Source organism: Eulemur rufifrons, chromosome 28 (genome assembly GCF_041146395.1).
Source record: "Eulemur rufifrons isolate Redbay chromosome 28, OSU_ERuf_1, whole genome shotgun sequence".
Taxonomy (NCBI): Eukaryota; Metazoa; Chordata; class Mammalia; order Primates; family Lemuridae; genus Eulemur; species Eulemur rufifrons.
This window is the reverse complement of record NC_091010.1, coordinates 21,467,700-21,493,737: the sequence shown is the minus strand read 5'-3', so window position 1 is coordinate 21,493,737 and position 26,038 is coordinate 21,467,700.

The following is a 26,038-nucleotide window of genomic DNA, read 5'->3' as shown; positions in this document are numbered from 1 at the left end:
TCACCTGCGGCCGAGGTCGGGAGGATTGCAAGGAGGCACGAGGAAATTTAGGGGTTAGAGGAAATGCTCTACATCTCGACAGTGATTTTGACCTTTGTTAAACTCCTGAGCTTCCACTTAAAACAGAAGCCCTTTACTGGCTGCAGATTATACTTCAGTGAGGTTGATTCCCATGAAAGGAAAGGGAACCATCGAGTATGACCAAGTGCCAGGCACTGGGCAAGGTGCTTGCAAATACATCGTCCTAGACACCGCCAACATCTTCTGACAGCTGGGGAAACTGAGGTGCACAGACTCGCCAAGGGCACACGGCTGGAAACAGCAGGGCTGGAGACTGCTCAGAGCCTCCTCCCGTGGGGAGCAGGGGCAGGGAAGAGAAGCTGAATTTTAAGTCCTGTGTTCACTTCCACCTCAGATGCACACACAGGAGTGATGTATCATCATCCCCAAACACTAGGCCATGTCCAGACAATGACACTGACAGGCAGAGGGGCGAGGATGAGGTCTTTGGCAGGGTACCAGGAAAGCGGAGCACCACTTTTCCTATGGAACCCGGGGACATGTGCTGTTGCCCTGGGACTCAGTTTCCCCCTCTCTAAAATGGCCTTCTCCATCTGGGCCTTCTGTCCTTACTGGGGCCCTGTTCTCCTCCCCCTTCGCTCTACTCCAGCAGTGTCGCCACTGCCTCATCTGCTGCTGGGTTGCAGGCGAAGGAGGAGGAAGAATCCCTTCTATCCTGTGTTTCTCAGTGCCTGGGTGCAAGCCTGGGGCTGGCAGTAAGAAGCGGTGACAGGGCTGACTGGTGACTGTGACTGGGTCATTAAAGCACAACCACAGAGGCACTAGGGCTGGATGCTTTTTGGCGAGGAAGGCACAAGAGCAGGTGCTCTCAGGGCCTGGGGAACCATCAGGGTCTTCTAATTGAGGCCCCAACTCATGATGAAATCTCTTTGATAACATGCCAGACAAGCCTCTGCTTGATCACCTCTAGTGACAGGGAGCTCACTCCCTCTTGAAGCAGCCTGTTCTATGTGGGATAGATCCGATGGGTAAATAGATCTTCCTTGCTGTATCTCTCAGGGTCCCAGAAGGAAACAGTCTCTGAGGAGGGCTTAATAAAAGACTATTTGTAAGGGTGCAGGAGAGTGTTTGTGCATTCAAAGGTTAGGGGATGCCTGAGCTAGCACCATGGAGAATACCAGCCGGAGAGGTTTATGGTTTCTGCATAGACAGTGGGAAGCCTCGAGAGGTTTCCGACAGAGCAATTGCTACAGTGAAGTTTGTGTTTGATACAGATCAACTGTATGAAGGAGAGCCTGTGGGGGCAGGGGTGGGGCAGAGGAGGTGAGCCTAGAGGCTGCTGGGGCAGCTCAGATGAAAGCGGCCAGGGAAGGACTGTGAGTGTGTGGTGGATGAGGAGGAGAGGATGGGTGTGAGAGCTTCAGAGGAGCTGAAGGAATCTGGTGAGAGATCACTTATGTGGGGGTGGAGAGGGATTGGGGGGCTGCAGCAGGTCGGAAGAAGGTGGGAGCCAGACTGGCCAGACTGGAATATGATTTGGAAGAGGGAAATGGCCTTTCTGGAGGGAGAGCTGGGGGGATGCTAAGGACCCTCTTATAGTCCAAGCCTCTCATCCCCGACCCCCAGCTCCTACACCGGGCCCAGGAAGCTGTGCCTTGGGAGGTTAACCCAGTGGTGGACTGGAGCCTGCTTACACTAGCTCACAAGAACCAATTATGGGCCAGGTGCAGTGGCTCAGTCGTGTAATCCCAGCACTTTGGGAGGCCAAGGTGGGAGGCTTGCTTGAGATCAGGAGTTCAAGACCAGCCTGAGCCGGAGTGAGACCCCATCTGTACAAAAAACAGAAAAATTAGCCAGGCGTGATGGCGCATGCCTGTAGTCCCAGCTACTCAGGAAGCTGAGGGAATTTGAGGTTGTAGTGAGCTATGATGACGCCACTGCACTCTAGCCTGGGTGAGAGAGTGAGACTCTGTCTCAAAAAAAAAAAAAAAAAAAGAAAAGAAAAAAAGAACCAATTATGCACATATCTTCTCCATGCCATGCTCAGTGATGTCTCATCAGTAGCTCGAAGTCAGCCGTGGTGGGAGTATTTACACCATGGAAAGCGGCAGACGGTGCAGACCAGGGCATTTCCATTGCTACCACCACCAGCGCCCCTGATTGCCAGGTGTTAAGCAATTATCATTACACCACTGAGCCAGAGAGCAGGAGCAGCTGTGAGTGCCTCCAGCCACTAAGTCATTTGCCAGGCAAACATCTACCCAGCTGAGGCCCGGCAGAGCGGCACCAGCTGCCTGCCAGGAACAAACAATTTCGGAGTGGACTGGTTTGTATGTTGGGAGCCATCCCAGCTCCAGAGAGAGGTGGAGGATTTCCTGGAACCTGCTTGGGCTCCCCCAACCCCCAGCGCATTCTCACACAGCCTTTGGAGAGCGAGAAGAAGTTGGGGGGTGGGCATTATGTCCCAATGTTCTATCTGGGATTCCTTTGTTGGTTGCCCCTTCCCTGAGGGAGCCATGTCTCTAGGTAAACTGAGGCAGGGCCACGAGGTAAGAGTCTGAGGAATTTGTCAGGACTGGGAGGCTGGCTCAGGTCTCTCCACCTTCCTGCCATGCTCAGGGCCTTTCCACACGGAAAAGGAGAAGCGAGTGGGAAAGAGAGAGCAGAGAGTTGACCCCCTCCTGGCAGACTTCCTGAAGGGCGCTGCCCCACTCCACCTGCTGCTGTGCACTGAGGCCCGACATCTCCCTGCAGGCAGCTGTGAGAAGGAGGCTGAAGGTGCCAATTCTGGGTGGATGGGGTGGGGGCGTTGGTGGAGGGGCAGAGGCTGGGACCCCTCCCAGCCCCCTCCCCTCCCACAGCCTCCTGCGAGGAGGGCCCGGGAGGACTCTGGGGTGATGGATGGGTGGAGGCCGTGCAGAGCCCAGAGCACCAGGCAGTGTGAGGGGAATTGGTGGGCGCCCCTCTATGCAGCACACAATCCCGCAGACTCGCCATTTATTACCGGCGCTATTATTAATGACACTAATAACGATGCTGACAACGCCATCACTGCTGGTACCATGATTTTGTTTTCATTCAAAGCACACTCCCTCCACGATCCTCACCCCCTTTGTGAGCGAGACGTCTAACATCCCGATGTGCAAATGGATAAACCGAGGCAGAGAGCTGCTGTGTCCGATTAGCCACAGTCAGTGAGTGAGTCATGGGGGGGCAGTTCTGCCAGTTCTAAGTCCTGGAAATTTTAGCCCCAGACCAGGCTGCCTGCGTTCACCCCGTCTCCTATTATCCTAGTCTTCCTGTGTGTCCTCCAGTGTCTGGCTTAACCTAAGGACCCCTGGCCTGGGCAGCTGACAGGTTGTGGTTGAAGCCACCTTCCCCACCTGTGAGTGTGTGGCCTTGGGTGAGTTGTGTTGCCCCTGCCTTGGTTTCCCCGTCTGTCACATTGGGCACCTAATATCCCGGTATGGTGGTGAGGGCTGGGACGTTGTCCAGGCTCCGGTGCTGCACCCTAGTGTCCTCCCTCAGGTCAGAACTCAGCAGGTCGGGGTGGAGGATTTTTTTTTCCACTTAGGCTGGGCTGAGAAGTCCCCTGTGGCCTCCAGCGCCGATTTCCCCAGAGCTGCTCTTTGTGTGTATGAGCGGGAGCAGCAAGTGTGTGTGCGCGTGTGTGCACACGTGTGTGTGCACGCATGTGTGTGCTGTCTGGTGAGGCCAGCGGTGAAGTCTCATTCTACGTGGAGGGTCTCTAGGTGACAGGCGGCAGTATGAAGGGCCATGTGGGGAACCCTGATCTGTCCCCCACCTCCTGCGCCTGCCACACGCTGAATAAGGAGAAAACCAAAGGCTGCCCTCTGCTCTGCGGCCCCCGGCCCAGCCTGCATGTCTGGGGCTCCGGGGAAGGAGGAGCCCTGCTCCACACTAGGCACCTGCGGAGCTCCGCTCACCTGAGCGAGTGGGAGCCTCAGAACTCGGGGCCGGCATCTACTCCCTGAGCCCCTTTCCTCCCACCCCTTCGCTACCCTGAGCACTGCGGCCGGGCGCCCATCCCTGCCTGCAGCCCTCAGTGGCTGCCTTCTTGCCTGGAGGGGCCCTGCAGGCCCTCTGCTCCCCTGGGCCCGCTCTCCCCTCGTGGGCTGTGCACCAGCCGCACTGGCTCTGGAGGTCCTCCCTGGTCCCATCCTCCCCCTGCCACCGGGCCTCCCACATGCTGCTCCCGCTGCCTGGAGCGCCTTTCCCCTCTCCCCAAAGTTCATCCGTCCACTCATTATCCTTTATCTATCATCACTAATGTCATTTGTTTGGGGAGTTTTCCTGCCCCCCCCCCCACCTCCAGAGGGGATCATTTTCCACTCTCCATTTCACATTCTGATGGCTCTGTCGTCTTTTGGGCCATGTGTGAATCTGTACGCAGCCATTCATTTATTTAGTGACGGCTGCTCTAATGCCCGCCTCCCTCAGAGTGTCGGCTCTGTGACAGTCTGCAGTCCCTGCCCAGCATTTAGCACCATGCCTCGCACACGGCAGGTACTCATTCGGTCAGCCAATGTGTGAGTCAATGAACGAGTGTGGTGTAGATGCTTGGAAATGAAGGCACGATGAGGAAATGTCACCAAAGTCCCACTTATCAGAACCAGAAAAATCACTCCTGGTGACACCTGGTTCCACCTCTTCCCTGGGGCAGGATCCTTGTTCACGGGAGCCAATCTCTGCTTACATGCTCCCAATGACAGGAGTTTTATTCCCTTAAAGGGCCACACAGGAAGCCCATGAGGTCCTTATATGGTTTCAGACATCAGTCTGTGAAATACAAATGTCCCCAAAGCCTCTCCTGTCCCTGTGCTGAATTACTGGGACCTGCAGTCCAGGCAGTCTGTGCAGCAGACCCGGGCAGCCTGGGCAGAGCAAGACTCCACCAGTCCATCTTTAAGCTCAGCATGGCTGAGGCTGCTGGGCCTCCACCCAGACTCACTCTCCCGTCCATGCCTCTTCCTAACCCTAGGAACTTTCAGGGGTGGCCCAGGCCCCACTTCCTCCAGGGAGCCCACAGGGCTTATTCCCTCTTCTGAACTGCTGCCACCTGACCAGCCCGGGCCTCTCCCTGAGCCCTGTGAGGATGTGGGAAGCAAAGGAAAAGTCGGGCCCAGCTTATCTAACCCCTCCTTAGATACATGAATTTACAGAGGACCAGAGACGGAGGTGACCTGCCAAAGTCACATGACTGATTACCTGCTGATTGGGGACAACGATGCAATTTTTAAAATTTGGGGTTATTTAAAAATTTTTTACCATCTTTGAGAACAAGGGGAAATGAACAGCCTCAGCAAACGTGGTAATAGACATCAGAAATCTTTTTTAAAAGAATGTATCCTTTCGACCCTCGGGATGCAATTTGAAATGGGCGCAAAGATTTATGTCCAAGGATGCTCAACACAGCCTGGTTTATGAGGGCGAAGAACTGGAAATAGCTCACAGGTCCAACACAGAGATTGGTTAAATAAATTATGGAGCATCCATGTGATGGAATACCATACAGCCATTAAAAATGATGGCCCAGTAAAAGAATATTTAATGACGTGGTGAAATGTTCACAAGATATTGTTAAGGAAAAAAAAAAAAGCAGGTTGCAAAACAGCATGTTCCATAATGCCTCTGACTTTGCTAAAACAATTATTAAAAAAGAAAGCCCAGGCCCCCAGAAGTTATTTATGATATTGTTTCACTGCCTCCAAGACTTCGGCCTCATTAAGTCCTGTTTCAGCGTGGCTCAGCAGAAAGCATGGGAATTTAATGTATTCTCAGTCTGGGCTGTGCCGCTCATTACGTGGGTGACCTTGGAGCTCTAGGCCTCATTTTCCCTCATCTGTAAAATGGGGATAAGAGTCCTCCATTGGAATGATGTTGAAAGGTATCAAATGTTGAACAAATGATGTTCAAAGATAGTGTTATGTGTGAAAGCTTGTGGTAAACCGTGCAAAGCCACACAGATATTGAGAATAATGGGTATATTGTTCCCTAATTACACCGAGGACCCCATGAGGGTCCTATGAGGTGTGACATACCTCCCTGTCACTCTGCAGCCAGTGCAGTGCCTTACACACTGCTGTGCACAGGAATGCAGGTGGACATCTCTGCCTGCCCCAGCCTGGGCTCGGCATCACCTGTGGGTTGGGAGAGAATGCAGCTGTAGGTGCTACTGAGGCAGGGGGCTGTCCAGCCCTTGCAGGACCAGAGGAGTGGCCGCTGCCAGGGGCAGAGGGCACACCAGGGGTGGCTTCAAGGCCAAGGCCCAGCTAGGAGGCCACGGGCCCTCAGCACCCAGTACTGACTCTAGCACCCTTCTCTGGCTCCTTAGGGTTTTGCTGGGCTGCAGGGGCACCTGCCCATCCACCGTGCAGGATGGGCTGGCCACACCTCCCCTCTGTCTTGCTGTGTCCTGGTCATTCTGGTTTGATCAGCTTCCTCCACTGCCTCCCAAGTCTCTCCTGGTGGCGCTGGGGAAATGTTACCCACGCTACGAGGGAGGGAAGCGAGCCCCACACAGGGGAGGGGAGGTGACCTGCTCTGAATCATGCAGCCACCAAATTCGGGTGAGACCCCCAGCCTGGCTCTTCCCACTGGCCCTCCCCACCCACCAGCTGCTCAGCAGAGGGAGGGACTTCTGAAAGCTGGGTCAGAAACTTGGGGTTTGGGGGACACTCATGCTTTCTTTATATTATTCACTCTCTTTCTACACACGGTGGGTAGGCTTTCACTCTGTGCCAGCAGCAGGCTAGGGAGAAGCTGGAGTGTCTTGGGGGGAGGGTAAAGGAAGGGTAGATAAAACCTTTCAGGTGCATGGGAAGAAGATAATAAAAGGTGCTGTAGAAGGTGCTGTTGGGCCGCGCTCAGGACCCCTTTGCTGGAAGGTGGGCCTGTTCCCCAGCTGCTGCCCGTGACCAGGAATTAAAATTCCAGGGACTTCCCTGGGGCCAGAGCTACTGTCCCCAGAGAGCCAGGAAGGCAAAGCCCCGTCTCCTCTGGTGCCTCCTACCAGTGACGTGCGAGGGGGGCAGAAGCCTGGCCCTTGTCTCAGGCAGGACACCTTTGCTGTGCCACAATTTACCCTCCAGAGCCTCCCAGGGACTCAGGCCAAAGCCAGACCTTCCTGGAGACCCCCTCCACTTCCTCTCCCGTCCCCTCCCTCCCGTGAGGGTTTCTGGAAGAAGCACTCCTGTGCAAGATCTCGTGCCCCTAACCCCTGCCTCCGGCTCTGCTTTGAGGGAGCATGTCATAACAGGGAACCCGACATGCCTTATCCAAATGTTACTATGACAGGCATAAACGCTACCCGTGGAGGCTCTGCCCTTAAGTAGAACAGCTTCCAAACATGTTATTTTTAGAGCAAGAAAATAACTCGAACCTACCAGAAAGCCCACTGAAGTCTGAACTGAAAGTGAAATCTAGACGTTCTCTGGCTGCACAAGCCAGGCCAGAGCTCACACACATTCATGACAGATACGCACAGCAACAAGGATTGGCTCTGAGGCGTGCGTGCTGCACATGGAGAGAACATGAACCAAACTGCATGGCGTGTTCCAGGTGGGACCTTCTGGACTCCAGCCTGTGGCATGGGGAGTGCTGACCATGCCTGCACCCCACTGGCACCCTGGGGGTCCTTCCCAGGTCTGCTCCTAGAACCCACGGGGAATCCCTGTGGATTCACAGAGAATGGCTGGTGGCCCAGGCAGCACGAGTGGAATATATTTGGCCCAATCCTTCCCATCGCCTCTCAAACCCCAGCCTCCTCCAGACAGCACACAGGCAGTGCTGCGTCCCCTGGGCCTCTCCGCCCCGAGTGTCAGCAAGGCTTCGGCTGGCTCCGCTGCGAGCAGCTGGGAAGAGAGGGGCCTAGAGGCTGGGACACTTTTTGCACCTACCTGCATGCACAGGATGGACTCACAGTAAAACATAGATGCTGAGGAATGCACACCTTCAGGGTGGGCCAACTTGGGCCATCGGACATCAGATATCCCCTGAATTCCTAATCATCCTTCGGTCCACAGTGTAGACACCGCCCCATGTCAGTCAGCATCCTGTGAGCGCATGTCCAGGGTCTGTCCCTGTGCGGCTGGAACTCTGTTCAACCTGTTCTCTGCTCCATCCTGGTGCCCAGGGCAGAGCCTGGCACGTAGAAGTTGCTCAATAAATGCTTGTAGAATAAAAGAGAATCCCAAGAAGCAGCCCACACCCAGGCAAAGGGTGGACGCTGCATGCAGACAGGCCCTGTGTCCCCTTCACATGTGTGTCAACCGTGTGCCGTGGGAAGAGGCCCCAAAGTGAACCTGCCCTCAGCACAGCCAGGATCTCAGGGTGGCAAGGGACGGAGGCTGGCCTGGGCTGCCCAGAGGGATGAGGTTTATTTGAGGATGTCATCGAGGGTGGCCAGGATTCCACCTGAACAAGCCCAACACCAGCAGCTATCACTGGCTGTGGTCACCGACGGTGCATCAGGCGCCCGGCTACACATTTTAGACGCACTAGTTTACAGCTGCAAAGAAGAGAGGGAGCCTTAATACTTGACATCCATCCCCCCTCGAGGAAGCCCCCTTTGGGCACCAACCCATGCTTCTTGTGTCAAGTCTTGGGGGAAGGGCCACTCCAGACACTCACTGTCAGGCACTAAGCGGGGCAAACCATTGCTCTTCCCAGAAAATCAGGAGGTGAGCCGGGATCAGACACCGTCCCGGGACTTTGGATCCCAGGGGGTGACACTGGGATGGACGGAGTGGGGAGCAGTGACATCACTACAGCACTGGGGGCTCCATGAGTTGAGCTGCTCGTAGGTGCTGTGAGCCACGGCAGACACAGGGGTCTAGGAGGCTGGGGGGCCTGGGCTGTCTGTCACCTCTTGAGCAAGAGTTTGAGGACCCAGCTGCAATGCCCTGTTTGCTTACCTCTGCGTCTGGCCAGCCACTTTTCTTCCTGTTGCCAGCTGACTGTCCAGGCCACTGTGGCCCTGTAGCCGCTAGTGAGCAGAGTCATGGGATACCAAATGCGGCCTCCCCTGCTCATGGGACAGGCCAGGCAGGGCTGGGGTGGGGAAGGTGACATGGACGATTCACACTGAATAAACAGGTCATAAAAATAAACAGAGAGGTCATAACAATAAACAGAGAGGTCACAATGGCTTTGGGTGGGCCCGATGCTGGAAATTACCTGAGTTGGAGGCAGAGCACAGGAGGAGAGGGGAGGAGGCTGTCGGTGGACACAAACCAGTCCTGCCTGGACAGAAGGCGGGTGGCTCAGAGGGCAGGAAGGCTCTCCACATGCCTGCTTTTGTCACTTCCAGCTCAGACAGGGCCCCAGAGCCTGAGGGCTGTGGCCTCCTCCCAGGGAGCTCCCCCAATCTCACACACAGTCTTCAGCCTCCCTGTCTGGCCCCAACACCCCCATCAATCACTCGGTAAAAAGCCCTGGCTTCCTTGCATAAGCAGTGGGTGCTTTGTCAGAAATTACCTAAGTTATAATCCAATTACACAATAATTGCATCGGGATGGCTTTGTAACTACAGCATTAATTAACTTTGATGGCTTCCATAAATTACCCAGGGGAGTAATGCTGGGGAGAGGGTGGGTGGAGTCCAGGGGGTGGGAAGGTGGGACTGAGAAGGCAGGAGACCCGCCCGCCCTGGCGAGTGACAGGAGAGGGGAGAAGAGTCCCTAGCCCCCTCCACCCACCCCCAAGACACAGCCTCAGGGCTGGGTGTGATCTTCAAGGTCAGCTACCCCAGACTTGCCTCTTCTTGCTTGAACCCTTTCACTGGGAGCTAAGAAACTCCAGTATAAAAAGCCACTGCCCCTTAAGGCAGCACCACGTAGGGAGAAGAATGGTTTTGGGTCTTTGATTTCCCTGAACTTCAGCCTTTGCATTTGGAAACAGGCGGGCTCAGTCTACCTAACGTGATGTGAGGCGTCAGCGTGAAGTGCACCCTCGAGCCCAGCGCCAGCCGGTAGAAATCGCGTGTGTGCCCCAGACGGGAGCCACAGGTGCAATGCTGTATTTTCTGGTGGCCCCACTAAAGAAAGTAAAAAGAAACAGATGAAATTAATTTTAGTATTTTTTATTTAATCTAATATATCCAAAATATTATTTTAAAATGTAATCAATATTAAAAAGTATTAATGAGATATTTCACATTCTTTTTTTATGCTAAGTCTTCAAAATCTGGCGTGTATGTTACATTTGCTAAGCACATCTCAGTCAATTGCTCGGTGGCCACACGGGGCTGGTGGCTACTTCCCTGGACAGCACAGCTGAGCATGTGCTTGGCATACAGTTGGCACTCACCTCGTGCCAGTCCCCTCCTCGTTGGGGACGCCTGTAGAGCCGTCTCCCCACTGTCATGCCTCTTGTTCTCCAGAGCAATCTTTCGCACCCGGGGTGGGAGTGTCACCCGAAGTCTCCTCTTGCCCAGGAGGCTTCCCGAAGCCTCAAGGTCTTGCTGGTTGAGCACATCCAAACTGCCATCAAAGCCTGTCTTCTAACTTCCAAAACACAGCCTGAATCCAGCCTCCATCTCCAGCTCCACTGCTGGGATCTGAGCCACCCCACCCGTCTCTCCCTGCCTGGACTCTTGGTTGAGACTGTCCCCAAAGGAGTGACCATGGCAAAGGTCTGGGTGCAGATGGTTGATTTGGGAGGTGATCCCTGGAAGTGTCATGGGAGTACCTGGACAGGGACAAGGGGAAGAGCTGGTGTAAGAGTGTGTTAGTGAGGCCGCTGCTGTGAGCAATGGGGCTCACTTTTGCTGGTCTCCCAGGAGTGTCCCCAGAAGGATGGGGCTCCGTCCAGTGTTGGAGGGGGCTGTGAGGGAGCCAATTCCTCTGAGTTTGGGGCCTAAGCTCCTGTGCGGGCTCTGGGACTCCCCTGAGTCAGAGCAAGCCCTGGGGCAGAACGGGAAGGGCCTGCAGCGTGTCCTGAGGAAGGACCCTGCCCGCGAGGCCCACCAGGCTGCAGCTGAACCCAGAGGTGGGCCGAAGGGCTGTTGCTGGGTGCAGAGTGGCTGGCAGAAGGGGGAGGGGGAGCCAGGAGATGGGTCAGGGGGCTGTCCCTGTCATGCAGGGAGATGACATTTCCCTGACCCGCCTATTTAAAGCTGCTGTCCCACTGTCCACCCCTGAGCCAGGGGCTTTTACATCATTCTTCTTCAATTACCTCACAGTTCTTCACAGTTCTAGTTTTAAAACAATTCTTGATCACTAAGCTGTCCACCCCATGAGGGCGTGTCACTGCTCCCTCTTGCTCAGAGGTGTCCCAGTACCTAAAACTGTGCCTGACACTCAGAAGAGCTCAGGAAGTGTGCGTTTGCCTGCTTGAGTGACCGGAGTCTGCCTCCTCCTGGCCACCCCACCATGAGCACCTTCGGGGTAGTCTGTGTGTCCCCCAGGCAGAGGGGGGCCTGGTCCTGAGCCAGAGAGGAGGGGCGTGGGTCTGTCTCCCCCCTGTTCTGAGCGCTGTGCCTCTATCTATGCCGCCTGAGGTCCCACTGGATTTTCAGGCTGCACATCATACTGATGGCTGCTGGCAACTGGGCTTGGCCACTGTTGCCTCCTACGCTGGGCCCCGTGCTGGGGATGCAGGGGTTGAGGGTAGCAGGGAGGGGCAGGGGAGAGTTGAGGGTGGCCCACAGACTGGGTGGGGCCATTCAGAGGGACAGGGACAATGTGCTGACAGCCAACTGTGTGAGCAGGGCAGGAATCACTGGGGCCCTTGGGGTGTGGTAAGGGCAGGGTTCATGGAGCAAGGTCCCCTCTGGAATCCAGAAGTCCAGCTCCCTCCTCAGCCTCTGCTTCCACCTCCATGAGAACAGCCTCTGTCTTCTCTTCCCTCAATGGCCCAGTTAGGGCTGAACCCGGCACCCCTTTGACTTCCCCCAAAGAATCCGTTGTCCAAGAGCATCTCCATGGACTTCCCTGGAGATATAACGGAGGTGTCACCTCCTGATGTATTTTGGATATTTGTCCCCTCTAAATCTCATGTTAAAATTGGAACCCTAATTTTGGAGGTGGGACCTAATGGGAGGTGTTTAGGTTATGAGGGCAGATTCCTCATAAATGGCTCGATGCCATTCTTGCAATAATGAGTTCTTGCTCTATTAGCTCTTGTGAGAACTGATTGTTAAAAAGAGCCTGGCACCTCTCCCCTCTCTTCCTTCCTTCCTTGAGTGGGAGCTTCCTGAGGCCCTCATCAAAAGCAGATGCTGCTGCCACGTTTCTTGTATACCCTGTGGAGTTGTGAGCCAAATAAACCTCTTTTCTTTATAAATCACCCAGCCTCAGGTATTTCTTTATAGCAATGCAAAATGGACTAAGACAGAAAATCAGTACCGAGAGTGGGGTGTTGCTATTAATATAAAGATACTTGAAAATGTGGAAGCATCTTTAGAACTGGGTAATGTTACCAAAAAGCTCGGCACTTGTCCTTGAGGTCACATCAGAGGAACGAGGACAAATGGTTTGAGGAAAAGGAAAGAGAAGTTTATTACTTTCCCGGCAACAGAGGAGGATGGAGACTCCTGTCTGAAATGCCATCGTCCTAATAATAAGCAGAGATACAGAACTTTTACAGGTTCTGTATCTGTTCTGTATCTTTTAAAGGTTCTGTAAAGGTTCTGAAGCTGAGGGTGGGTTCTCAGCTTCAGATGATTGCTGTTCAACTACAGTTGATAATTCTGATCGTCCCTTCTCAGTCCCAGTCCCGTCTCTTCTGAGGACAATCCTGTGACCTCCACCCAGGACCTCCCTCTGCCAGGTCAGGGCTGAGCCATCATCTCCTGTAACACAAAGAACAAAAGACAATACCCTGCCCCTCCCAACCGCAGGCCTGAGGCAGGGATGCAGGTTTTAGTTCTCAAAAAGGAGTGGAGGATGTTTTAAAGAGACAGAAAATATTTTTGTCTTTTTTTTTTTTTCCAGGCCATTCCTTCTGTTATGGTAGTAGACAAAAGTTATAAAGAGTTTAGAGGGCTCATAAGACGAAAAATAAATAAATAAAAGTTTGAAGCTTATTATAAACTGATTAAGTGGTTGTGACCAAAATGCTGACAAAAATATGGACAGTAAAGGCCAGGCTGAGAAGGTCTCAAATGGAAGTGAGAAACTTATTAAAAGCCAGAACAAAGGGCACCCTTGTTACACCATGACAGAAAACTTGGCTGCATTGTGTCAATGCCCTAGGACTTTGTAAAGACTAAACTTAAGAGTAATGATCTCCAATATCTGGCAAAAAAAAAAGTCTAAACATCTAAACAACAAAGTGTTCAAAAAGTGGCATGACTGCTTCTAGCAGTCTACAATCAGATATCAGAACAAAAAAAAAAAACGACTTACAGTTAAAACTTATAATTAAAAGAAAACAGTGTAAAATTTTTGAAATTCACAGCCTGGCCATATGGTTTATTAATGGGAAGAAATGTTTCCAAAAAAAAATTCCAAGGGGCTAAGGAGCAGCTACTTAGAGTGATTAACATGACTGAAAGAGAACCAGGTACTAATAGGCAAGACAAAAAAGTCCCCAAAGACATTTTGAAAATCTTTGGGGCAGCCCCCGTCCCCATCACATGCGCAGAGGACTAGGAAGACAAAGTGGCTTTGGGGCCAGCCTAGACACTGCTCCCCAAGTCCCACTGCTCAGGCTCCAGCACACAGGCCCCAGGGACAGCTTGGGCAGCCACTCCACAGGGTGCAAGCTATGAGCCTTGGTGGCTTCCACGTGGTATTAAGTCCACACACACAAAATACAAGAATGACAGAGGCTTGACAACTTCTACCTAGATTGTAAAAGACGTGTGAAGAAGCCTGGGTGTCCAGGCAGAAGCCTGCCATGGGGACGGAGCCCCAGAGAGATCTACCAAGGCAGCGCCAAGGAAAAATGTGGGGTTAGAGCCCCAGCAGAGAGCCCCTACCGGGGAACTGCTTGGTAGAGCCATGGGAAAGGCCACCACCTTCCAGACCCCAAAATGATAGAGCCACTGACAACATACACCTTCAGCCTTAGAAAAGCTATAGACTTTCAACTCCAACCTGCGAGAAGAGCCACGTGGGCTGTGCCCAACAAAGTCACGGGGCCAGGGCTGCCCGAGGCTTCGGGGCCTACCCCTTGCACTGGTGTGCCCAGATGTAGGGCTTGGAGCCAAGAGACATTATTTTAAAGCCTCAAGATTTAATGTCTGCTGTACTGGGTTTCGGATTTGCATGGGGCTTACTGCCCCATTCTTTTGGCCAATTTCTCCCTTTTAAAATGGAAATATTTATCCAATGCTTACACCACCATTGTACCTTAAAAATAACTAACTCATTTTTTATTTTACAGACTTACAGCTGTAAAAATCTTGCCTTGCCTTGAGACGAGACTTTAGATTTTTGAGTTAATGCTCAAAGAAGTTAGGACTTTTGGCATCTACTGGGAAGGAATGATTATATTTCCCAATGTAAAAAAGACAATAGATATAGGGGGCCAGAGATACCTCCTTAGACCCACGAGAATGGCTATTACAAAAGACATCAACAGCACCCAGCCTGGGTGGGAGCGTGGGGCAGCGGGACCCTCCCCTGGCAGCCGGGGGGTGTGAACTTGTGTAACTACTTTAGGAAAACTGTTTTGCGGTATCTGCTAAGGCTGCACGTGTGCGTGCCGTGATTCAGTTGTTCTACTCCTGGGCATAGACCCGACAGAAATGTGTACACACGCTCAACAGAAGAACATTCGGAGAAGCAGCACTAAACACAATTGTCAAAATGGAAACTACCCAAATGTCCTTTGAGGTAGGATAAATAGGTAAGTAAATCGTGGGCTCTTCACCCAACAAGATACTCTACAGCAATGAGAATTAAAGCTACAGCGACATGCGACAACGTGGCTGAATCTTGCAGAGTGTTGAGTTCAGGAGGCCAGACTCAAAGGCCACATCCGTGCGATTCCGCTTACGTGGTGTCAAAGGCAGGCGGAAACCATCCGCATGGTGGCTGCTTTGCGGGCAGACTGCAGCGGGAGAGGCGTGAGGGGCTTCCGGGGGCGCGGGCTGCCGCGCGCCGTGTCTGATCTGGAAGTCTGCGCCGCAGTGTCTTCACCTTGTGAAGAGCCATTGAACTGCAGCCGTGTGATTGTGCCTTTTCTCTTTATGTTTTACTTCAAGAGAAAATTTAAAAGAAAATCCCCATTAGCTAAATGTTCTCTAGCTAAAGCTCCTGCTCTGTCTTGGCACCCCTGGGTTGCACGGTGCGTTTTCACCTCCTCTTGGCCCAGCAAGGGTCTTCAGCCTCTTGAGCCTCCCTCTGCACAAGCCTGCCCCTGGCCCTCCGCATCCCCCTGAGATGCGACCTGTCCTGCCTCTAATCATGTAGAGCATCTCAGATCCGCCGGGCTCCTGACCCCGACCTTACAAACTCAGATCCAGCGTCAGGCACTGCACGCCACGGGGCACCGGGAGAGAACCCAGGCTCTGTGGGGAGGCAGCTCATTGACCATATGCTGTGACGTTAACCTGTTCCCTGGAGTCTCATTCCTCATCCCAAGAGGGAAACCAACATATTTTTTTTTTTTTTTTACCAAATAAATACAGTGCTGTCCCCAAGAGGAATTGCCAGGACAACTACTGTGAGAATAAAAGTGTGTTCTTCTCAGTACCCTTGTCTTACAGCAGGGCAGACTGAAGCCCGGAGAGGGAGGGCACAGCGCTGGCTGAGAGGGGACCGGAGCCAGGGTCCCTGCACCCTCCTCTCACTGCTACCCTTCTCCAGGGCCTGGGCGGGGTGGTGGTAGGCGTGTGGGCCGCTGTCTGTTTCCCCAGGCTTTGCATACCAGGCAGGAGGTCTGTTGGGCAGGAAATGCCTGAGCACCCACACCCGGCATCATTTGTTTGAGGAGCTGGGCCTGCAGGCACACACTGTACATCCCAGACCGCGTGGACACTTGGGCAGACAGCAGAGCCGGGGGAAGGGCACCCAGCCCGACACTGGGCGCCCCAGATGCCTGGCCTATTCATTCAGGCCTCTGAATGTTGGAAAATTCCTAACCTGCAGGTAAACATGTTTTACATCAAACTGCAGCCTCCTTCCTCCTGATCCACAGCAAACGGGGAACCCCTAGACCTCACTGGTACTGGGCTGGAAAGAAATCAGGAGGAGAGGAAATGAAATTAGGCAATACACATGTTAGCCCTAGGATTAACACGGGGTCGTCTTCGTGGGCTCTTACCACTGATCGCTAAATCTTGTTGGCCATGAGCAGTGGCGTGCTGCTAACTATTCAACAGCCTCAGCTCTGGGAGGTGGAGGGAAGCCCTGTTTGGCAGTGTTTGCCGATTTCTGCGGTGTAAATACTGCTACCGTGGCCCATTTCCTGCTATCAACACTATGTGAACTGGCTCTCAAAGCTGTTGAAAATTCAACAACCAGCTCTCCTGCACCAGTGTATGCTGGCCCACCAGGAAGTCCGTTGACCACTCCACAGGCGAGTAGGCTTTGGAACCTGCCTGCGAGGCCACTGTAAAGTCCACTGTAAAACACATGGCTGTTACAGGTGACATTCTCTTAGGTTCAGAGGTGCATGGTGGTCCCTTTGCTTCTCCTAGGGCACTTTGGCTAATTTTGCCTGAAGTATGAAGGGGTAGCCAGTAGGGCTGAACTAAGAGCGTGGAATGTTCTTGTTCAGAAAAAGTGCCAGCAGAATTACAGAGAACCCTAGTGATCATCATATCCAAAGTCTGTCTTTCAGATATCAAATTAAGCCTGATTTTTAAAAGACGTGCCATACTGATTTGGACCCATACCTACATAGCAGAACGTATCGCAGTTGGCAAAGCACAAAGCACCTTCACATGAATGAGCTCATTGGACCCCCAACGAGGCACTATAGCATGTCTAGTCCCACGTCACGGGTAATATAAGGAGACCCTATGCTTTATCACCCAAACCGGAACAGTTTTGAGACTGACAGGTGGTACTTGTTGCCAAGACAACAGGAGTAGGCTAGGTCATTCCCAGACACCCTACAGGTAAGGAACGTGTGGCAGGAGAGGTTAGCTAACTTGCTCAAGGTCACACGGCTGCACGCAGGGCAAGGTGCTTCTCTGGGCTTCCCAGGAGAGCAGCGTCCTCAGAGTGATCAAGGGTAAGTTGTGTGTGTTCCGCTGGATCTAAAGACTCCTCTGTAGCCACTTGCAGGGGCTGAGGGCACTTTGCCCCCAGTGGCACCCAGCTCTTTGGAACCTCTCCTGAGAGCCAGTTCTGAAGGGCAAACGCCCAGAGTGCCCAGGGTGAGGACGGCAGTGACAGGTGCAGCGGTCACAGGAGGGGCACAGCGGACTCCACCAGCTCTCCGTTCTCTGTGATGAGCGGTTTCCTCTACAGACTCCGGCGCCCAAAGGGGGCTGCCTGCCGGTCTGGGCGGCTTGCCGGGCACAGCAAGGCTGTGGCGGGAGGGGCAAGGAGAGGCTGCTAGTACGTTTCCTTTCCTGTCCTCGCTATCCGACCCCACAGACTCCACATCGCCACACCTGGCCTGGCCGCCTGATTTGCAACGGGGGAAGCGGCTCCAGGAAGTGACCTCTCCTGGGCCATGATTTGCCTCCTGCTTTGTGCTGGGTGGGGAAGGGGCAAATGTCCTCCCCGTGGCCAGGAATGACTCACATCTGTCCCGCCACCCTGTTCGCCCCCAGCTTGGAAACCCAGTCCCAAGGGTGGCCTGGAGGATCTCATGGGCCAGGTGCCCCCGTGCCTCCTCCAGGAAGGCTTCCCACAAGCCTTCCCCCCTCGAAGAACAAAGCCTTCTTCCCTGCAGTCTCAGCGCCTGGGTTGTGCCTCGTTAATGGGCTGGAGTGCGTAGGTGCCTCTCTGTCCTGCTCGAGGGCAGTAGGTACTATTATTTTCCCCATTTGTCAGGTGGGAAAACCGAGGTTCAAGAAAGTTAAGAACTTTACCCACCTCACATGGCTTGGGGAAGAATACGGTGTAAGGGTGTAGGAAATCGCCTGGGGCAATTAACCTCTCAGTGCCTCAGTTTCCCCATGAGTCACATGGGACTGCTACTAATTCCTTTCCTGTTCCCAGGAGGAAGGCCTGCTTCTCCAGGGTTTATGGCAGGATCAAAGGGGATAATGGAAGTGGATGCTCTCTGTAAATCGCAGGACGTTGTGCAAATGTCAGGCGTTAATACATGTTGACTCGAACACCCTCTCTCAAAACCCCTCTGGTCTTCAGAAGACATGGTTCTTCCAAAAACCTATCCCCTGGGATAAAAACTGGCATTTCCTAATCCCCTCCAAGCACAGAGGCAATTTGATGTCCACAAAAGACTTCTTAGGAGAATTCGATGACCTGATTAAAAAGGAAGCTGTGGGGCAGGGGTCCGTCCCCTGGAAACATTGGCCAGGGCCCTGTCTTCAGTCAGGTTGTCCCAGAGGGGCCTCCTGTCCCTCCTTTTTTCTTGAAAAAATATTTTAAAATTGCTAAATTATGAAAAGATTAGAAAATGCAGACTGACGTAAACGTGAAAATTAAAACATCTATAATATCCTGTTACCCAGAGAGAGTTGTTTGGAGTTCCGGGTGAAGTTGCTGGGCTGTGATGATACGAGATGGAGCCAGGTACCCAGAAGTTCCCAGATCATGACTCTGCCCCTTGACCCCATGCAGAGTACAGATGGAGGAACTTGAATCCCCAGGTGGGATTCCAAATGCTACTCTAGGTATGAATTTATGAATAAACGTGGAACTCTGATAAGGGTTAGGATGGAGAACCTGGCCCTGGCCTGGAACCTTTGAGGAGCTTTTCTACCGCTTACCTGCAAAATCTGGGACAGGATCAGCCCACCTTTGGCAGCCAGGTGCAGGTGTGGAGGGAGTGGGACAGAGGAGAGCCCAGCTTGGGGCCTGCAGTGCAGTGACCTTGCCCACTAGTGAGGGCAGCCCCCAAATACCCTGGGCTTGGACCATTCGAGATTACACTCCTCCCTTATGGGGTGGAAGAGAGGAGGGGTGGGAAGAGGGCCCACCCCTCCCAGTAATAACCATGCTTAACACTTTGATGGATATTCATCCAGACTCTATTTTAATTATTTTTTGACAAAAATATATTTCTACATCATTTGTAATTAATTTTATTTTTAATGGTTGATACATGCACGTGATAGATAATTCAAACAGTACAAAAGAGAGCAGAATGGAAAATGAATTCCCCTCCCATCCCTCTCTCTCCATCCCGCATTCTCCTCGGAGGGGCCGCTACCATGACCAGTTTCTGCAGATGGTCTACAGACGTGCACACGAACATACATCATGCTCCGCGGCTCATGGTGCTCCAGTGGACAGAGGCACCATGATTCATTTGACTAATCTTTTATCATTGGGCAGCCAGGCATTTATTAATAACACTTGATTAACATTTAGATAAACATCCTTGAGGCATTTCTTCAGATAAATATGCAGGAGTAGGATCACTGGTTGAAGAGTGTGCACGTGTTAAAGATTTTCAGACTTTACTGTTCAGTCGCCCTCCGGAAGGACGTGACACTTCTCACTCCTACCACAGCACACCATCGCGATGCCCTTTCCCGACACTCAACCCAACGCACTGGATTTCGTGAATCTTTGCCAATTTGCTAGATAATAAATCACATCTTACTATTATTTGAGTTTGCATGGCATGCATTATTAGCAAAGTTGATGATTTTTCTAAATTTCCTCCTCGTTTATTGGCTATTTGAATTTGTGAATCCCAGTTTGTCTTTTCCCAATGACTTGAAATTTATATTAAGACTTTTAATCGTTTGTCTCTCATATATGGTACAAACATTTTTTACAGTTTGTCATCTGCCTTCTGACTTTGTTACAGTGTTCTCAGGAAGAATGTCATGAGTTCTGGGTATATAAATATCTGATATAAAACGGTGCCTTCTCCTTTCTCTGAGAATTAAACAGGAAAAATGAAATAGAAGGGAGACCAGCAAGATTTGACACTGACTTAGGAAGAACTCCAGTTCCAGCACCTTCCAGACTCCGAAGGGCCATTCGCAGTCTCTCTCTGGGCTCTCCGCTGGGCCCGGCCAGGCTGTTTGGCTCACAGTATGCACTTAATAAATAGTAGCTGTGGCCGATTCATCCACTCGACCAATGTTTCTTGAGTTCCAATATGTCCCAGGCACTGTTCTAGGTCATAGGAGCCCAGAGGGAACAAGACAGACACAAGTCCCTGAACTCTGGTGGAGGTGACATTGTAGCCAGGGGAGAGGAATGTTACTGCTGTTTGTCATTGCATGGTACTGGGGTGGGGGTGGCTCGATTCTGGAAAGAAATTTAGAGGTCACTTAGTTCAATCTCATTATGGTCCATATGGGGAAACTGAAGCCCAGCGATGAAGTGACTTGCCAAGGTCACTGAGCCCAACAGTAGTAGTAAAGGCAGAGTTAGAATTGAGCTCAGTGAAGGTCAAGGGTACCTGCCAGGTACCATTTTTGTACAGGAAGGTGAGTACATTGTTATGAATTAAACCATCTGATACTCACCCATCTTAGCAGGGAGGGACGCCTGCTGGTTAGAGATGACAGTGCTGCTCTGCAGAGAGACAGACCCCTGCTCCCCTCAATTTGGAGGATGGCTGCTCACCCAACATCCTACGTCTGGTGGCTGAGAAAGAGAGAGAAAGAAAAAGAGAGGGGCCAGACACAAGTGTGGGGCAGAATGATCTGCCACGACACAGCTCTACCTTGGATGGCTGCATCAGAGACCTTGGGGACCCGGGGACCAGCCCAGCTCTGCTGCACCTGCTGCAAGACCATGGGCTGCTCCCACTGCCAAGCTGGCTGTGGGCTGTGGGTCTGGCCCTTCTCTGCCCCTTCACGCTTCAGAGGGGCTCTGGCCATCGGCAGCACAGGAAGCCATTCTTGTCAGGGTCCTTGGCCCCGCACTCTGTAGGATGCTCAGACACACCGGCCTGCTTGGACCATGCATCTGAGGTGGGTCAGAGCCTCCCCCCGCCAGGAGGACGGGGAACTCAAAGGCACCCCAGCTAAGTTCCCTGACTACGTCCTCAGGGCACCTGGTGAAGGGAGGAGCGCCAGCAGCCACTCAACAAACATGCTGACTAATTAATGAGTGAAAGGAATGATAACAATGTTCCGTGAGGAGTCTCAGCTCATGGAGATATGAACATGAAATGGCTAATATTCCCCCAATAACTGACCGTGCCCTGCTAACACCCCCAGCCTGGAGCAGCGAGCTCCGTTAACCACATCCTCCTGACTTGTTTATTAAGCAGCCTCACTCCCGTCCTTTAAAAGCCAATTCCATTTATTTAAAACCTGCAGGCTCCCATTTAATTCAAGTCTTGTCCTCCCCATCTTTGGCATCCAGAAGGGAAAACACTCCCTCCTTTCTAGACTCCAGTCTGCTCTGACGTTGGTGAGGGGTTCGGTGGGCAGGCTGGGGGTGGCAGTGGTGGGCCCACCCCTGGGGTCCTCTGGACATAGGCGTGAGCCCTGGCTGCCCTCTCTGTTCAGATTTGGTCCTTAAATGAACATCATGCTCTGGATGGCAGGATGGCGCTGTCTGCTATCTGCACCCTGGTACAATAGTAATAACCAGCATTTATTAAGTGCCTACTGTGTGCTGGGCACTGTTCATACCCGAGTTCTCACGCTGGTGACAACCCTGCCAGGTAATCCTGTTCATCCCCATTTCACAGCTGAGAAATGGAGACTTAGGAGATGCAGTGACTTGCTCAAGGCCACTGAGAAGCAGGACCCCTGCCTGCGTCTACCCGCCTCCAAGGCCGGGCTCCAGGAAGCCTCGGTGGCCAAGCAGTCTGCTGGTTCTCGAAGCCGTGGAGAGCTGGCTTTTGGCAGGGGTCCTGCAGGAGTGCGCTCCAGCCCAACACCTTCATTTCCCAGCAGGGTCAGGAGGGAGGGATGAGACCCAGACACCCTGAAACCCCTAGGGCAAGTGGCAGGGTCTCTGGATTCTGGGCTGGTGATGCCGGGGGCACATTTAGGCTGGCTTGGGAAGAATCTCTTGATCAGTGGCCCTTGTCCATTTGAGGCTACACCCACGGTGCCCTGGGAGCCTCACTGCTTTCACTGTCGCCCAGGAGCCCCAGTGCGCTGGCCTGGGAGGAGGCCACGACTCAGTGGGCAGAGGAAAGTGAACGTGCGAGGGGGCGTAAGAGCCGCCTCACGGTACGGGCCTTCTCCTCGCGGGCCTCGCTCCATTAGCGCAGGTTAATTACACGGCCGGGCCGGGCGTGCTGTGGCAGGCGGGGAAGCCTTTCTGGGCATCTGCTGGCCTCGCAGCTGACATGTGTAGGCCTCACTAGTGCCTCCTGACGGGGCTTCATTTGTCACGGTGAGACAGGCAGAATGGGACCATTTTTCACAGGCAGACACAGGTCCTCCCCTTGGGGCTTCACTGTCATCCCCCACACCTACCCCAGGGCCTCTGCTACCCTCCCCCGGGGCTTCTTTGCACAGAGGTGTCAGGGTTACAGGGATGGATGGACCCAGGAAGGCAGCCCCCCAGCCTGGCCTCTGCCCACACTGAAAACGTCCACTTTGAATTCTGCCTCCACACCTTGAAGCAGGCAACTGTATTAGAAGTGAGCAAACCTCAGTTCACTCAGCCCCACTTCTCTCTCCAGCCCTTGCTGGGCTGATCAGTTCTGCACTGGCTTGGGAGCAACCGGGCAGTGACTCACCTTACTCCAGGTGTGAGTGAGGCCCACTCTCCACGGCCATGGTATGGGACACTTGCAGGGGTCCACGTGGCATTCCTGCGTGTGCAAGCCAGAAATGTGTCAGGGTGTGTGCACGTGTGTCTGTTGGTGTTTGCACACATGTGTGTGCGTGTCAACGGAGGGCAGTTAATGCCCACACAACCCTTGACCAATGGGAGATGGGAACTAATGAACAGACACTTCCTGTATTTATTGCCCTGGGGGATTGTCTAAGTCAGTTCAGGCTGCTGTAACAAAATACCTTAGATTGAGTAATTTATAACAACAGAAATTTATTGCTCACAGATCTGGAGACTGGAGGTCCAAGATCAAGTGCAGCAGCAGAAGCAGTGTCTGCTGAGGGCTCGTTCTCTGCGTCAAAGATGGCGCCTTCCTACTGCGTCCTCATGTGGTGGAAGGAGCGAATGAGTCCCTCACACCTCTTTTATAAGGACACTAATCCCATTCATGAGGGTGGCGTCCTCGTGACCTAACCACCTCTCAAAGCCCCCCCCTTAATACCATCACCTTGGGGGTTAGGTTTCAACATATGAATTTTGTGGGGGACAAAAACACTCAGACCATAGCATTCTGCCTCTGGTCTTCCAAAATTCATGTCCTTCTCATAGGCAGAATACATTTATTCCCTCCTAATAGCCCCCAAAGTCTTAACTCATTCCAGCATTGACTCAAAAGCCCAGAGTCTTGTCTATATATTACCTACATCAGATATGGGTGAGACTCAAGGTACTTTTGTCCCGAGGCAAATTGCTCTCCAGCTGTGCACCTGTGAAATCAAATGACTGCACAAATAAATATAAAATTACCTCTGGGATTAGTGCTAGGAAGAAATCCATGATTCTCTGAGGGCAGATACTATGTGGGAGGTCAGGGAGGGCTTCTTGAGGGAGGTGATAACTCAGTCACCCACTGAAGGATGGGTAGGAGTTACCCAGGTGAAGTTGGGGAGAGGCAAGGGAAGAGATCCCAGTTCCAGGTAACCCTGCCTCGTGTGTGGCCATCTCAAAGCTGCTTCTCACTGTTCCCAGGTCTGTGTCTTTGTCTCTGTCCCCCTAGGAAACAGCTCAGAGAGGTTAGCATGTAGGGGCCACAGTGAGGCAGTCATTGATGGAAAGTCACCACCAGCCAAAACTGGGGAAGTAAAATTTCTTTAATGGCAGAGATTGTGGACATAGAGACCCAGTGGCATAAAAGCTCTCAGAAACAGGGGCCCCAAGGGACGTGAGCTGCCCACAAGGACGATTTCCACATGGGAAGTTTCTCTAGGTGTGAGTAGCTCCTTCTGCTGTTCTCACAAGTGTTTTCCATCTCTCTCTCTCTCTCTCTCTCTCTGGTCTCTCCAGATGGTTCTAAAGACTTTTCCTATGGGTCACCAGTGGGAGAGGAGAACCACAGGCTTCTGCCGTGCGGCGTGGGGACAGACAGACAGCAGGTGCTCACAGGGATGGGGCCTGGCCGTCCTATGGTCCCGCCTCTGCCACTGAAATGCTGTGTGACCCCGATGCAGACACTGCCCCTTCCGCAGCCCCATGAGGGGAAAGCCTGTCCTACTTCACGTATCTCTGGGTCTGAAAGTCAGAGAAGAGGCAGGGACACGCACGGCAGTGTGTCAGGAGCAGGGCAGTCCCTGGCGGGGCGGGCTCCAGCTCGGCAGGCGGTGAGGTGGCTGTCCTGCAACCCAGCCAGGGGCCCGACACTGGGGAGGGCAGCCTTGCTCCCTCCCCAGCAGCCCTGGATGGAGCACCTGCCGCAGACAGACCACGTTTCTGGTAACATTCATTCCCTTCTCGCAACGCCAGGCTGTCCCCACCCTGCCTGGGAAGGGTCAGGAAGAGAAACGAGAAGAAAGGAGATATTTCTCTTTGTGATCTTTCTGTAGAGAGAGGAGCTGAGAGCCCGGGGGCTGACGGGGCCTCCTCTCCCCTCTGTGCGCCGAGAGCCCAGGATCCTGTGCGCCGAGAGCCCAGGATCCTGTGCCCACCATCTCTGCCCCGACTCACCCGCTGGCCTTGGCTGCCTGCTCCAAACCCATCCCTGGGGGGCCTCCCACAGGGTGGACAGGCCCGGGAAGGCGTGGGGTCCCAGTCTGAGGCTGACCAGCAGTCCCCCAGCCCTGCCTTTGACCACAGTCCCATGCCGATCCAAGGCCCGTGGCTGTGGCTGTGGCCCTGCCCTCTTGACAGCCCTGGGCTCTCCTGGACTGCGTCATCCAGGAGCTGGTGACAGGCAGCTTGAGGAACTCTGATGCTCTTTCAGGAAACCCTCTTTTGTGCAAATGGGAAACTGAGGTCCCAAAAGGGGCAGGCAGTGTGGCAGCAGAGACCAGACGAGCAAGGAGCACTGGCCTGAGAGTCTGCAGACCTGGGCGTGTATCCAGCCCCACCGTGCACTGTCTTCTGCCTTCCCGGCCTCGATTTTCCCATCTCTAAAACGGAGATCGTAGTCTCAGATCTGCCTAACACGTGGTGTGGGACTGGGTCTGACGAGACTGTGTTTGCACGGTCTCTGCAAGCCATCACGTGCCGTGCAGACTGAAGCCAGACAGGGAGCCTGACATCCAGGGCTCTGGACTCCCAGAACAGTGCTCTTTCTTCAGTACTGGAGGCTCTGGCTGAGTTTCAGGGCCCCAGCCCAGGAGGTGAGGAATGGGGCGAGGGAGGAGGAAGGAGGAGTTCGTGGGAGATGAGCCCTAGATGCTCAGGCTCTGTGGGGAAGGGCATAGCTACCCATATGGTTCCCACAGTGACAGAGGTCTTGGGCAGGTGCCCCCAGCAGGAACAGGCCCCTCCTGAGTCCTCGGTGTCGCTGGAGGCCTCCACAGGCTGGAACACAAGCCACGTGCCCAGGTGGGACAGATTGGCAGGCCTGTTCTCAGCCTCCCAGACTCCTGCTCACTAAATAAACACCTGCACACGGGCTCATTACTCACCTCCCCTAATTAGCTCCCCACTCGCTGGCCTCCATCCGTCTTCACCTTGCTGCCGCCGGCTCCAGCTCCATCGTGCATTTATTTTTGCATTTCCCAGTAGGCACCCTGCTGGTCAGGGGACCAGGGCGGCCAGGCCAGCGCGGTTAGGGCGGGCTTGATCCCTGCCACCTGGAAGTCCACAGCCTGCCTGTGGGCACTTCTGGCCACCCCCCGCACCTCCCCATAGCAGAGCTCCCACTCCCGCCCTTGAGAACTGAAGGACTGGGCTGAGGGTGTTGTAGAGGACAGTTCAACTTAGTTTAACAAACACCGGAGCGCCAGAGC